This window comes from Phacochoerus africanus, chromosome 15 (genome assembly GCF_016906955.1).
Source record: "Phacochoerus africanus isolate WHEZ1 chromosome 15, ROS_Pafr_v1, whole genome shotgun sequence".
Taxonomy (NCBI): domain Eukaryota; kingdom Metazoa; phylum Chordata; class Mammalia; order Artiodactyla; family Suidae; genus Phacochoerus; species Phacochoerus africanus.
The window spans coordinates 93,270,490-93,281,714 of NC_062558.1; the positions used below are offsets into that span (position 1 = coordinate 93,270,490).

The 11,225-nt window shown below is 41.2% G+C and overlaps 1 pseudogene; it reads right to left on the minus strand.

The window, feature by feature from the left end:
* Positions 1-950: 950 nt before the first annotated feature.
* LOC125116983 (40S ribosomal protein SA-like) lies at positions 951-1,819 on the minus strand (annotated as a pseudogene).
* Positions 1,820-11,225: the final 9,406 nt, after the last annotated feature.

The window sequence follows — 11,225 nt, forward strand, 5'->3', positions numbered from 1 at the left end:
ATGAAGTGGTGAAAGTCACAGAATAGTTTTGTGCATTTATAGATAACAGAAGATAACAGGACTACTTAAAATTCTTTAGTGAGGGGAGCAAATTCTGTTTTTTGTTTTTTTGTTTTTGTCTTTTGTCTTTTTAGGGCCACACCCATGGCATAGGGAGGTTCCCAGGCTAGGGGTCTAATCAGAGCTGTAGCTGCTGGCCTACACCACAGCCACAGCAATGCCAGATCTGAGCTGCGTCTGCGACCTACACCACAGCTTACAGAAATGCAGGATCCTCAACCCACCAAGCGAGGTAAGGGATTGAAACTGCAACCTCGTGGTTCCTAGTTGGATTCATTTCTACTGAGCCAAAACGGGAACTCTGAATTCTGGGTTCTCATAAGATGCATACACACATACACACACTGAGCAAAATTTAAATAATTTAGATACTGTCTGGGTTATAAGCTAGTTATGTGAAAAAATTGCCTATTAAAATATAGTGTGGTATAAATTTCTATTATTGGAGGAAGTCTCAATCAAGTGATAAAGAAATCTCATGTGCTGTAAGGATAACTTGACCCCCTTGCTGTACAGTGGGAAAATAAAAAAAAAAAAAAAGAAATATCATATGCCATAGGGTTTGCTCTTGGGCATGCACTTTCTTTGAAATTTCAGGAAGCTGAAGATACATCTGGATGAAAGAGCCACAAATGCAAGCCACATATGTGGTTTTAAATTTTCTAGCAACCATATTAAAAAAAGTAAAGAGATGAAATGAACTTTAATAATGTATTTTACTTAATGTAATATATTCAAAATACTATTTCAACATGTAATCCATTAAAATATTAATGAGATATTTTACAAACTTTGTACTAAGTGTTCCAAATCTGGGTGATTTTTTTTTTTTTAAGAAACTTTATTTTCCATCAACCTGTTTCCATTTTAAGATTTTGTGGAAGAATAGCTTAAAACAACTCAGTGGTTCCTACCCATTCAGTGGCCTGAGCAGTGGGAGCTGCAGACTAGTTTTCAGTGGCAGGCTGAGCACTCCAGTCTTCAGTAGGGAACTGCTGGATGGGCACAGAGGGCACTTGCATGCCTTTGGACCAGTCTGCTGCTTTAGGTTGAGTAGTGGTGAACTCATGAGATGGAGTGGTCCGTTTACCCTGAAGTTCCTCCTCAGCTGCTGCATGCTCTTCCTTTTCAGTCTCTTTAGGATATCTGCAGCAGTAGAGATCAGGCATGACCTCCTGTGGTGGTCATAGGAGATGGTGCCATGCATGTGCAGATCTTCCTGGGCCAGCACCCACCACATCAGACCCACTGAGTGAGTTCCCTTGTTGTTGCAATAGACGGCAATGTCCACATAATACATAGGAGAGTCTGTATTACACAGAGCAGTTGGGGGTAGGTTAATATAAGAGGCCTCTGTGAGAGGCTGGTAGTCAGCCCTGGGATCAGTAACCACCAGAAGTCTTGGCTCCCAGAATGCTACCTGGATTTGGTTAGTGAAGTTTCCAGGAGTGAAATGGCCAGGAATAGAAGTGGCTCTAGTGGCAGTAGCAAACTTCAGCGCAGCTTGCTGGCTAGTATTCCTTGAAGATATGACACTGACATCAGCTGGGTTTTCAATGACAACAATGGCACGAACTGCCAACAGAAGGTTCTCCCAGGTTCTCTTCAGATTTATGATGTAGATGCCATCACTTTTCCTTTTGCAGCTGTATTGTTCCATTTGGAAGTCTAGGTTGGTGCCACCTAAGTGGGTTCCTGCTGCAAGGAATTTGAGGACATCCTCCTACTTCATTTGCAGGACATCAAAGCATCCAGACATTGTGAAAGTTTCTCTTTAAGTTACAGTGGGAATCCAGAACAACACTGTATGGACCTTTCAAGGAAAGCGTGGAAAGTTGGTGTGCATTTTATACTTACAGGACATCTCAATTTTGACCAGTTATATTTTAAGTATTCAGTAACTATCTTGAAGCCAGTGCAGACTGTCAACAGAAAGAAAAATGCACAAGGTAAGAGCTTTGAGTTTCACTTTTATTCAGGGAGCTTACTGAGGACCATAGCCTGGGAAGAAGCTGGCTCCGATAGCTCTGAGGAACTGTTCTGAAGAGGTAAGGAAGGGGCCAGTATATATATATATTATTATGGCTGTGTCAACTTAAAAAATGCACAACCTGGAGTTCCCGTCGTGGCACAGTGGTTAACAAATCAGACTAGGAACCATGGGGTTGCAGGTTCGATCCCTGCCCTTGCTCAGTGGGTTAAGGATCCGGCGTTGCCGTGAGCTGTGGTGTAGGTCGCAGACGCGGCTCAGATCCCGTGTTGCTGTGGCTCTGGCGTAGGCTGGCAGCTACAGATCCGATTAGACCCCTAGCCTGGGAACCTCCATATGCCGCGGGAGCGGCCCAAGAAATGGCAAAAAGACAAAAAAAAAAAAAAAAACCCACAACCTGAAAGCTGAGAAATAAGTTTTATTTGGGGAAAAATTAGGTCTTAAACTGGGAGACAGCATCTCAGGTAGCCCTGAGAAACTGCTCTGAGGAGATGAGGGGTGAGCTAGGATATATAGGAATTTTTGCAACAAAGGGAGGGTAGTAAGACCAAAAGATATATACAAAACCAGATTTACAGAAAACCGATTTCTGTGGGAAGATGTAAAGGTCTGGGCTTATTGGAATAACTCCTTTGATATGCACCTCACCTACCCAGCCAGTATTCTTTGTTTCTTTCCTGTGTTCCCTCAGAGCTCATCCTCGAGAGTGACTGCACTCAGAGATGACTGTGACATCTTTTTGTTTATAAAAAGAATAGCCTGGGCAGAGGTATTTCATAGGCAGGGGAAAATAATACCAGTGTATATGTGGTAAAGGTGAAGGGGGAGGCACATGCAGCCATGCACATATTTTACAAAGTTTGCTGCTGGTCTCATGAAGGTTACTACTAGCCATGAGGACCAGACATCACCATGAGGGGTTTTAGTGTTTTTCTAGCTATGAAGAGATGCAAGAAGTGTGCTCATAAAATCTTCTAAAAACATCTATCTGAAGACCTGTTCTTCCAGTTTTCCCAGAGCAGAGACTGCCTCACTCCTAGTCTGCACCCTGAGATCTGCTCAGGGAGTGCTGTGGGTTGGCAGCAGCTCATGCTTTAATCTATATAGAGGCTGATAGCAAGTGTCAAACTTCAGTTCACAGCTAGGAAATACATAGTCAAGCATACATCTTGGTAAAAAATGATTGCTAATCACAAAGAATAGATCTCTCAAGGTAATGATTTTAGTGCTTTTCTATTTATGGGAAGATGCAAGAATTTGAGGTCATTGAAATTCTTCTTGAAATATGCCTCTTAATTATCTAGGGGCCTGTTTTATCCAAAGCACAGGAAACATCCTATTTTTCCACTTTGGTTTCACCTCAGGGTGCATTGACATGGGCTACTGCAGTAGCTTATGACTTAACCCTAACATAGTTGGATGAAGCAACTTTGTTTTTTTCTATCCACACTGCTTTACTGAACAGAATGTTTGAATGGTTGTCATATGGAAAGGAAATCTCTTTCTTAAGATCTCTCTTTATTTAGGAGAACTGACATCAATGGATAAAAATTTGGGAAAACAAATTTGACTCAATTTTCAATATGAGCTGAGTTGGGTAAAAATGAATGGCTCAGTGTGTGGCATTGAGTTCTGGTTGAACTTGGCTGAAGCAAAGACTCTCTCAAGAATGTGTCAGAGGGGATTCCTACAGTGGATAGAATATTAGAAAAGATGAATTGAAGGTAGGATAAAATGGAGTTCCCATTGTGGCACAGCGGAAATGAATCTGACTAGTAACCATGAGGTTGTGGGTTTGATCCCTGGCCTCGCTCAGTGGGTTAAGGATATGGTGTTGCTGTGACCTGTGGTATAGGTCGCTGATGTGGCCAGAATCCTATGTTGCTGTGGCTGTGGTGTAGGTCAGCAGCTGTAGCTCCAATTCGACCCCTAGCCTGGAAACCTCCATAAGCTTTGCGTTCAGCCCTAAAAGGCAAAAAAAAAAAAAAAAAGTAGGATAAAATCATGACTCATGCAAATATAAAATGGACATGTCAAAATTTTCACCTACCACTTAATTATTGAGGGAATTTATAATAGTATAAGTTGTTCAGTACTACATATTTATAGTCAAATTAGGAATACTGAAATAAATTAACAAATGGATATGAAACTTACAAAACTGGTTAGTATCTAGATAGTGACAATTGCATCCCACCAGGTACTATTTGCATTTCTGAAGAGAGGAATTATTTTCATTACTCTCAGTTTTCTGCAATTAACCTCTATTTCCCCAGAATTATGAAATAGCCCATAGAGTGACAAAATAGTCCATAAAAGGCAGAGATAATTCAAATGGAACAATTAGGCAGGCAACTACTAACTTTCACTATTTTTTCTTACAGAAAGAGTGATATGAAAAGTGGTGGTGGTCTGAAAGGTGGTAGCTAATGTAGGGGTGGGTAAAGAAAGCATGACAAACTACATCCTAATGTAGACTGATAGAGTTCATATGAATTTGAATCAGATCTCTGTCTGCTTCTTTCATGTATAGTATGATGTGTTTTTTCTATGATTCAAAGTGAAATATTTAGAACCCGAATTTCTCCTACTCATTGGGGAGTGCTATGATCTTCTTTCCTTACAGCTCTACTTTATGTAGATCAAGACTTGAGAGTGAAGGGGTATAGGATTTGCTGCCCCCAAATATGCCTTTTTGGTATAAGGACTATTTTAAACTGTTACTTTAAGGAAGCAGCAGACATTGGAGAAGCTCTGAAAACTGAGAAGTTAGTCTAAGAGGCACATACATTTATGGAGTTTCTCTTGTGGCGCAGTGGGTTAAGGATCTAGCATTGTCACTGCAGTGGTTGGGGTTGCTGTTATAGGCCAGGTTTGATCCCTGGCCCAGGAATTTCTACATGCTGTGGGCATGGGTGAGAGAGAGAGAGAGAGAGAGAGAGAGAAAGAGAGGGATGTTTATAAGGGAAATCTCTATGGCTAAGGATGTCTCCCTCACTGTACCACAAACCTCTAGAATCTCTTACCCATGGGGAAGGCACTGACTTAAATCTACAGAACAACCATACCCTTGTTACCTGTTACTGTGCTTTTCCTGGTAACCTCCCATTAATAGATTTCCCCACACCCTCCCAACATCTTTATTAGGGTGGCTTGGGCTAGTCAGTTTTTCTGGGTATCTCCCAAGTATACAGGAGGCATACATGTTATTAAACTTGAGTTGTATTTTGGGAGACGAGGTAAATAAACATATAAGTCTTAATCAGCTCAAAATTTCTCAAATCAAGAATTGTACAAGTTTCAGAAGAAAGTGAGGAATAGAAACACAAAGAACAAACTGCTCATTAATAATAAATGTTTATAAATCACCCACCCATGTCACAAGGCCAAGCAACTAGGGAATAGAACTGCAGATATTCTGTAGGATAAATGACTATAAGAAGAACAAAGAAAGCAGAATAAGTAAAAAATTTTAAGTACATTTCAGTAAATGTGGCTTTTATTTACTTATTTGTAAAATCTTATTGAAGTATAGTTGATTTACAGTATTGTATTAATTTCTGCTATACAGCAAAGTGATTCAGCCATATATACACATGCATTTCCATATAGGCTATCAGATAATATTGAGTAGATTTCCCTGTGCTACACTGCAGGTCCTCATTGATTATTCATTCCATATACAAAAGTGTTCATCAAATCCCAAATCCACCCATATCTCACCTTCCTCTTTGGTAGCCATGGATTTGTTTTCAAAGTCTATGAGTCTGTTTCTGTTTTGTAAGTTCATTTGTATCATTTTTTAAAAATTTCACATTTAAATGATGTAATATTTGCCTTTGTTTGACTGCACTTATTATGATAATCTCTGAGTCTATCCATGTTGCTGCAAATGGCCTTATTTTGTTCTTTTTATGTCTGAATACCATTCCATTGCATATATGTACTACATCCTCTTTATCCAGTCCTCTGCTGAAGGACATTTAGGTTGCTGCCATGTTTTGGCTATTGTTAATAGTGTTGCAGTGAACACTGGGGTGCATGTATCTCTTTGAATTATGGTTTTCTCTGGATATATGCTGAGAAGTGGGATCATTGGATCATATGTAGTTCTATTTCTGATGTGAGGTGATTCCTCATTGTCATTCTGATTTGCATTTCTCTAATAATTAGCAGGGTTGAGCAATTTTTTATGTACTTTTGGGCCATCTGTATGAACACGATTTTTAATATATGAAAATGGAAACTCTACATGAAATTTGGATATGTTGAGAGTAATTGTTGACCCCACTTCACTAGTCTTAGTAGTGAAAGAAGAATGCCAAAATCTTCAATATAAATTATGATTTTATAGGATCTCGCTAATTACATTTATATAAATATGATGATAGGAACTTTATCTATGGATATGTTTTTCCTGAGAGTTATAAAACCATTTAATGTCCTGGTTTAAATTCAAAATTTTACTGACAGTTTCTCACTTTCTTGGGAATCACTTTGCTTAAACTTCACTAAGCACCTGTAAAGGACAATGGGACCCCAGTAAACACTCTGGAATAAGGAGACAGCGTTCTTCATTCTTTCTTACTTGTATAACTTAATGAGATTTATAGAACTCTCATGTATTACAAAATGCACTTAGGCAGGTAGTTTTAAAGAAGGATAGTTTGGTTTCTGAGTCTTACTTTTTTATTTAAAATCATGGAATAAAATGCAAGGAGAAGAGTTCCTCTTGGGCAATGAATTGAGAATCTGACTGCAGTGGTTCGGGTTGCTGCAGAGGCTTAGGTTCAGTCCCAGTTTGGTTCAGTGGGTTAAAGGATCCAGCATTGCCTCAGCTGTGGCATAGATTGTAGCTGTGGCTTGGATTCAATCCCTGGCCCTGGAACTTCCATATGCTGCAGGTGTGGCCATAAGAACAATGCAGGTAGGAACTAAAAATATATGTTTATTAAGAGAATTACAGTTTTTAAGGTTTTATTTCATTTTATTTCTACCATTATATTATGGCATCACTGATGGACGCAGCGAATAGTATAATGGTGTTGACATGTGGACATAATTTCCCTAAGGACTGGGTACCACCCCAAACCAAAATTCAATAGGATATTGAATCTTCTAAAGTGGAACTATTTCATGGAAGGTGACAGTGCTGTTGTCTCTAGTGATTTTTAGGATGTTCATTCAGTAGGAAGCTAGGACCGTAAACTCTGCCTCTATTTATACACCCAGAATTTACCTTTTAATTCCATTTTTTTTAACCGTTAGCTCCTTAGTTCAAACTATTCTCATTTCCCTCTTAGATTAGCCTAATCAGTCCCTAATTAGATTGCCTCCTGCATGCCTCCCTACAGTCTGTTATCTACACAATACCTGGAATATCACCTGTAGAAAACCACCAGTGGCTTCTTTCCATTGCATTTGGAATTATTCCAGACTCATCCTAGCCTCTCCCTTCTCACTCCTTGTTCCATTGTGCCCCAGTCATTCTGTCATACTGTCCTTGTTTTGGTTGCTCGGGCACACTGACTGCATTTCTACCTTAGAAATTTTGAACTGGGATGTTCTTCCTCCGATCTTCAGCTGGCTGGTTCTTTGTCATTCCTGTCTCAGTTTAAAATGCAAATTCCTCAGGGACCCTTTCCTTTACTAACCTGTCTGAGGCGGTCTGCCACACTTTCTGCTAAATTTCTGCCCAGCCTGAATGTTTTCTGAAAAAAAAAATTGGTATGTGTTTTTCAGGTAGTACATATGTATTTATATAATTTACATGTAAATTATATCTATATCATCTCTCTCTGCAATGTATATATAGTTTTCTTTTAGTGTGACTCCTACACCATTTCCTCATAACCTTTGTGGACAGGTCTTGTTCACCCCTGTGACTACAGTATCTAGAAAAGGATCAGAGACATGCAGATTCTCCATAGATATTGAATCAGTGGGAGGATAAAAGTATCAAATTTTAACATCATATTGGCTTGGGGTAAATTCCCCTTCCTTCCTGTATGATATTAGTCAAATCACTCAGCTCCACTAATAGTTTTCACATTATTAAATGTAGAAAATAACCATACCTACAAATGCCTATAAAAACTGGTGATTTGTTTCTCTCTTTCTCTCTCCCCCACACACCCCTACTCCTCGTCTCTCTCTTCCCATCTCCTCTTTTCCCCCTCCAAAACAGGGAAGCTGCTCTGGGAAGATACACAGGCTCACTGTGTAGGTAGATATCCAGGTGTCTCTTGTCAGCGGGCAAAGGAGTTCGCGGGAGATCTGGTTTTAGGGGAATTAGCAACTCTTGATTAGTTGCAGGATGAACCCAGGCAGCCCTATGTATTTCCAACAAGCCCCCACCTGTGGCCGGTTTACTCCTACAGTCCGGAACATAGGGATATAACCCAAGAAGCCTTGGGGCTGAGTCAGAGCCTTTTGCGCCTGCGTAGCGTCCTTGGCCTTAGCACACCTACCTCAGTCTCTCGGACCACTCGGCCTGGCAGCTCCAGCCAGTCAATCTCTCTGGGTCAGCAGTTGCCTGCAGTGCAGGGTGGAAGCAGTCAGACCACATATGGCCCTGTTATCCTTCTGGGACTTGGACCCACCTGGCAGTCTTGTCATCCCCTTCAGCCCTGGTCAGGCCTGTAACAAGTTCAGAAATCTGGTGAATTCTGGCTTAAGGGGACTTAGCAACCCCTTAAGCAACTCTCGCCTGGAGTGTGTTGGATGCAGAGAGTTGGTGTGTCTCCCAGGACTCCTGAACTGTGTGTCCTGGACTGTCCCTGCACGCTTGGATCTGGGACTCTTCTCGAGGAGCCTGAAAGCAAAGTGACTCAGTCTGTGTCCCTGAAGTTCACTCTGCTCACCTAACCTCAGGTACCAGGACCTCTAGCTCTAAGTGGACATGGGCTGCCCATGCCCAGCAGGCCATCCTCCTGGCCCAGCGGTTCCTGGGGCTATACTCTTGATACAGAATAGTGAAGGTCGTTTGAGCCAGACCATTTTGACCCTGTTCTGGGAAGATACACAGGCCCTTGGTGGGTGACAGCTTCCAGGTGTCTCTCAGCACTGGCCTGGAGGACAAGGCTAAGGAGTGTCCATGATGTCTGCCTTCATGGGAAGTAGCAGCTTTGTTTAGCAGCAGGAAGGGCCCTGGCAGCCTGACTTGTCTCCCAGAAGTCTCCATCTTTGCCACGTCTGCCTGTCCATGGCCCAGACTCAGAGACTGATCCTAGGGAGCCTGTATGCCGAGTCAGCACGGTAAGTGTGTGCGCGTTTCACTCCTGGGCACCTGTCCAGTCATCACACTCTCTTGACTCGCTTAGCCTGTTGGATAATCACCCCTGTGGTTAACCATCAGGCCGTGTTCCTGAGGTTAGTGCTTTCCCTGCAGGGTGCAGTTGATGAGGTTTGAATGGTGTTAACATCAGATATCCTGTGGTGCTTTTGTCCTTATGAGAATTGGGCTGACTTTTTTTTAATGACTTTATTTTTTTTAGAACAGTTTTAGATTCATAGTAAAACTGAGTGGAAAATACAGAGTTCCTGTCTACCCTTTACCCCCACACAAACACAACCTCTGCTATTTGTAAAATGGTAGACTTGTGCATAAAAATTCTGAGCAACACGGTATTGCATCATTAGAGGAAATATCATACTATGAAAATCAAATGAAATTCTGTGATGATGAAGTTGAACAGAAAAAATAAAAAAGAAATATGAGCAAGACTAAAGGGCTATTTAAATAGAAGTACTAGATGAGAACACATGAGGGTGATGAATTTGTCCATGCTTTTCCAGCTGCAAGTACCTTTCTTTTCATTTGCTTAATTAAGCCCTACCATAACCTAGAGGGTAGGGTGCCAGGAGCATATGGTGACTACTACAGCTGCTCATGCTCTGCGGGCTTAGTCCTGGGTCATTGCTGGCATGCCACAAATATGTCACTGGTAACAAAAGAAAATACTGGAGATTTATGATTTATGAGAGCGACCTCACTTTAACTGCTGTCTTGTAAACAGTGTGGCTCTTTTAATAATAGAGGGTGTTTTAGATAGAGGTCATCTAGAGGTAGTGACATTATCTCCATGTTAATAGGTAGAAAGCCATCAGCATCACCAAAGCAAGATCAGCTGAGTACAATAGAAACTAATGAAAGTCAAATCAGGTGTGAATGGTGAAGTGTGCAGTTGAATTTGGACTAAAAAGTTGGGTTAAGTCAGGGCAGGAGGGTTGCTATTGGGTAATTTGAATAAGACAGGACTTAGTGAACTACTTGGTTGATAGGAGTGAGAATACCCACAGGAACCCAGACCATCTGAGACACTGGAAGAGGTAAAGGTGTTGTCATCTGGATGTTGGCAGAGGGAAAGTAGACGAACAATGCCACACGAGGCCTGACAGTATGTTGTACAGTTCCCAAAGGGCAGCTTTAGTAACTAAGACATGTTCAAATGATGTATTGGAATGTGGTACTTAGTAATCAACCAGTACATAACATACTCTGGGCGAGATGTTTCAGCCTTTTCAGGATTTAGTCATTAGAACAAAAGATGGGCTTTTTTTTGGGTTGGTTTGTTCTTGGAGCTCATCAAATTTGACTCAATAAGCAGAACCACTACCTTAAAGAAGGAACTTCCTTAGGAGGTGAATAGGAGTTGAGCTTTTCAAATTATTGGGAATGTGCTCATGGGAATGGCATATGTTTGGATCTGAAACACTAGATAAAGTTGAGAGGATTAGTAAGGTGAGGTGGGGTTGAGGGAATAAATTTATCTTATAGAAGGAACATTTTGTTAATGTTTGAATTGAACCTTTTTTTTTTTGTCTTTGTCTTCCTAGGGCTGTACCCACAGCATATGGAGGTTCTCCAGGCTAGGGGTCGAATCTGAGCTGCAGCTGGTGGCCTATGCCACAGCCACATCCAAGCCATGTCTGCGACGTAGGCCACAGATCACAGCAAGGCCAGGGATCAAACCTGTGTCCTCATGGATGCTAGTCAGATTGGTTTCCGCTGAGCCACAATGGGAACTCCTGAATAGAACTCTTAAAGTTGATACTTAAAACAATTGAGAGACATCTCTGATAGACTGGTTCAAAGTAATTATTACAGTCAAAGTGAGACGCTGTATAGTCCACCTTTTCAAATTAAAAGTATTTTCCTCTTTGGTCTTACTAC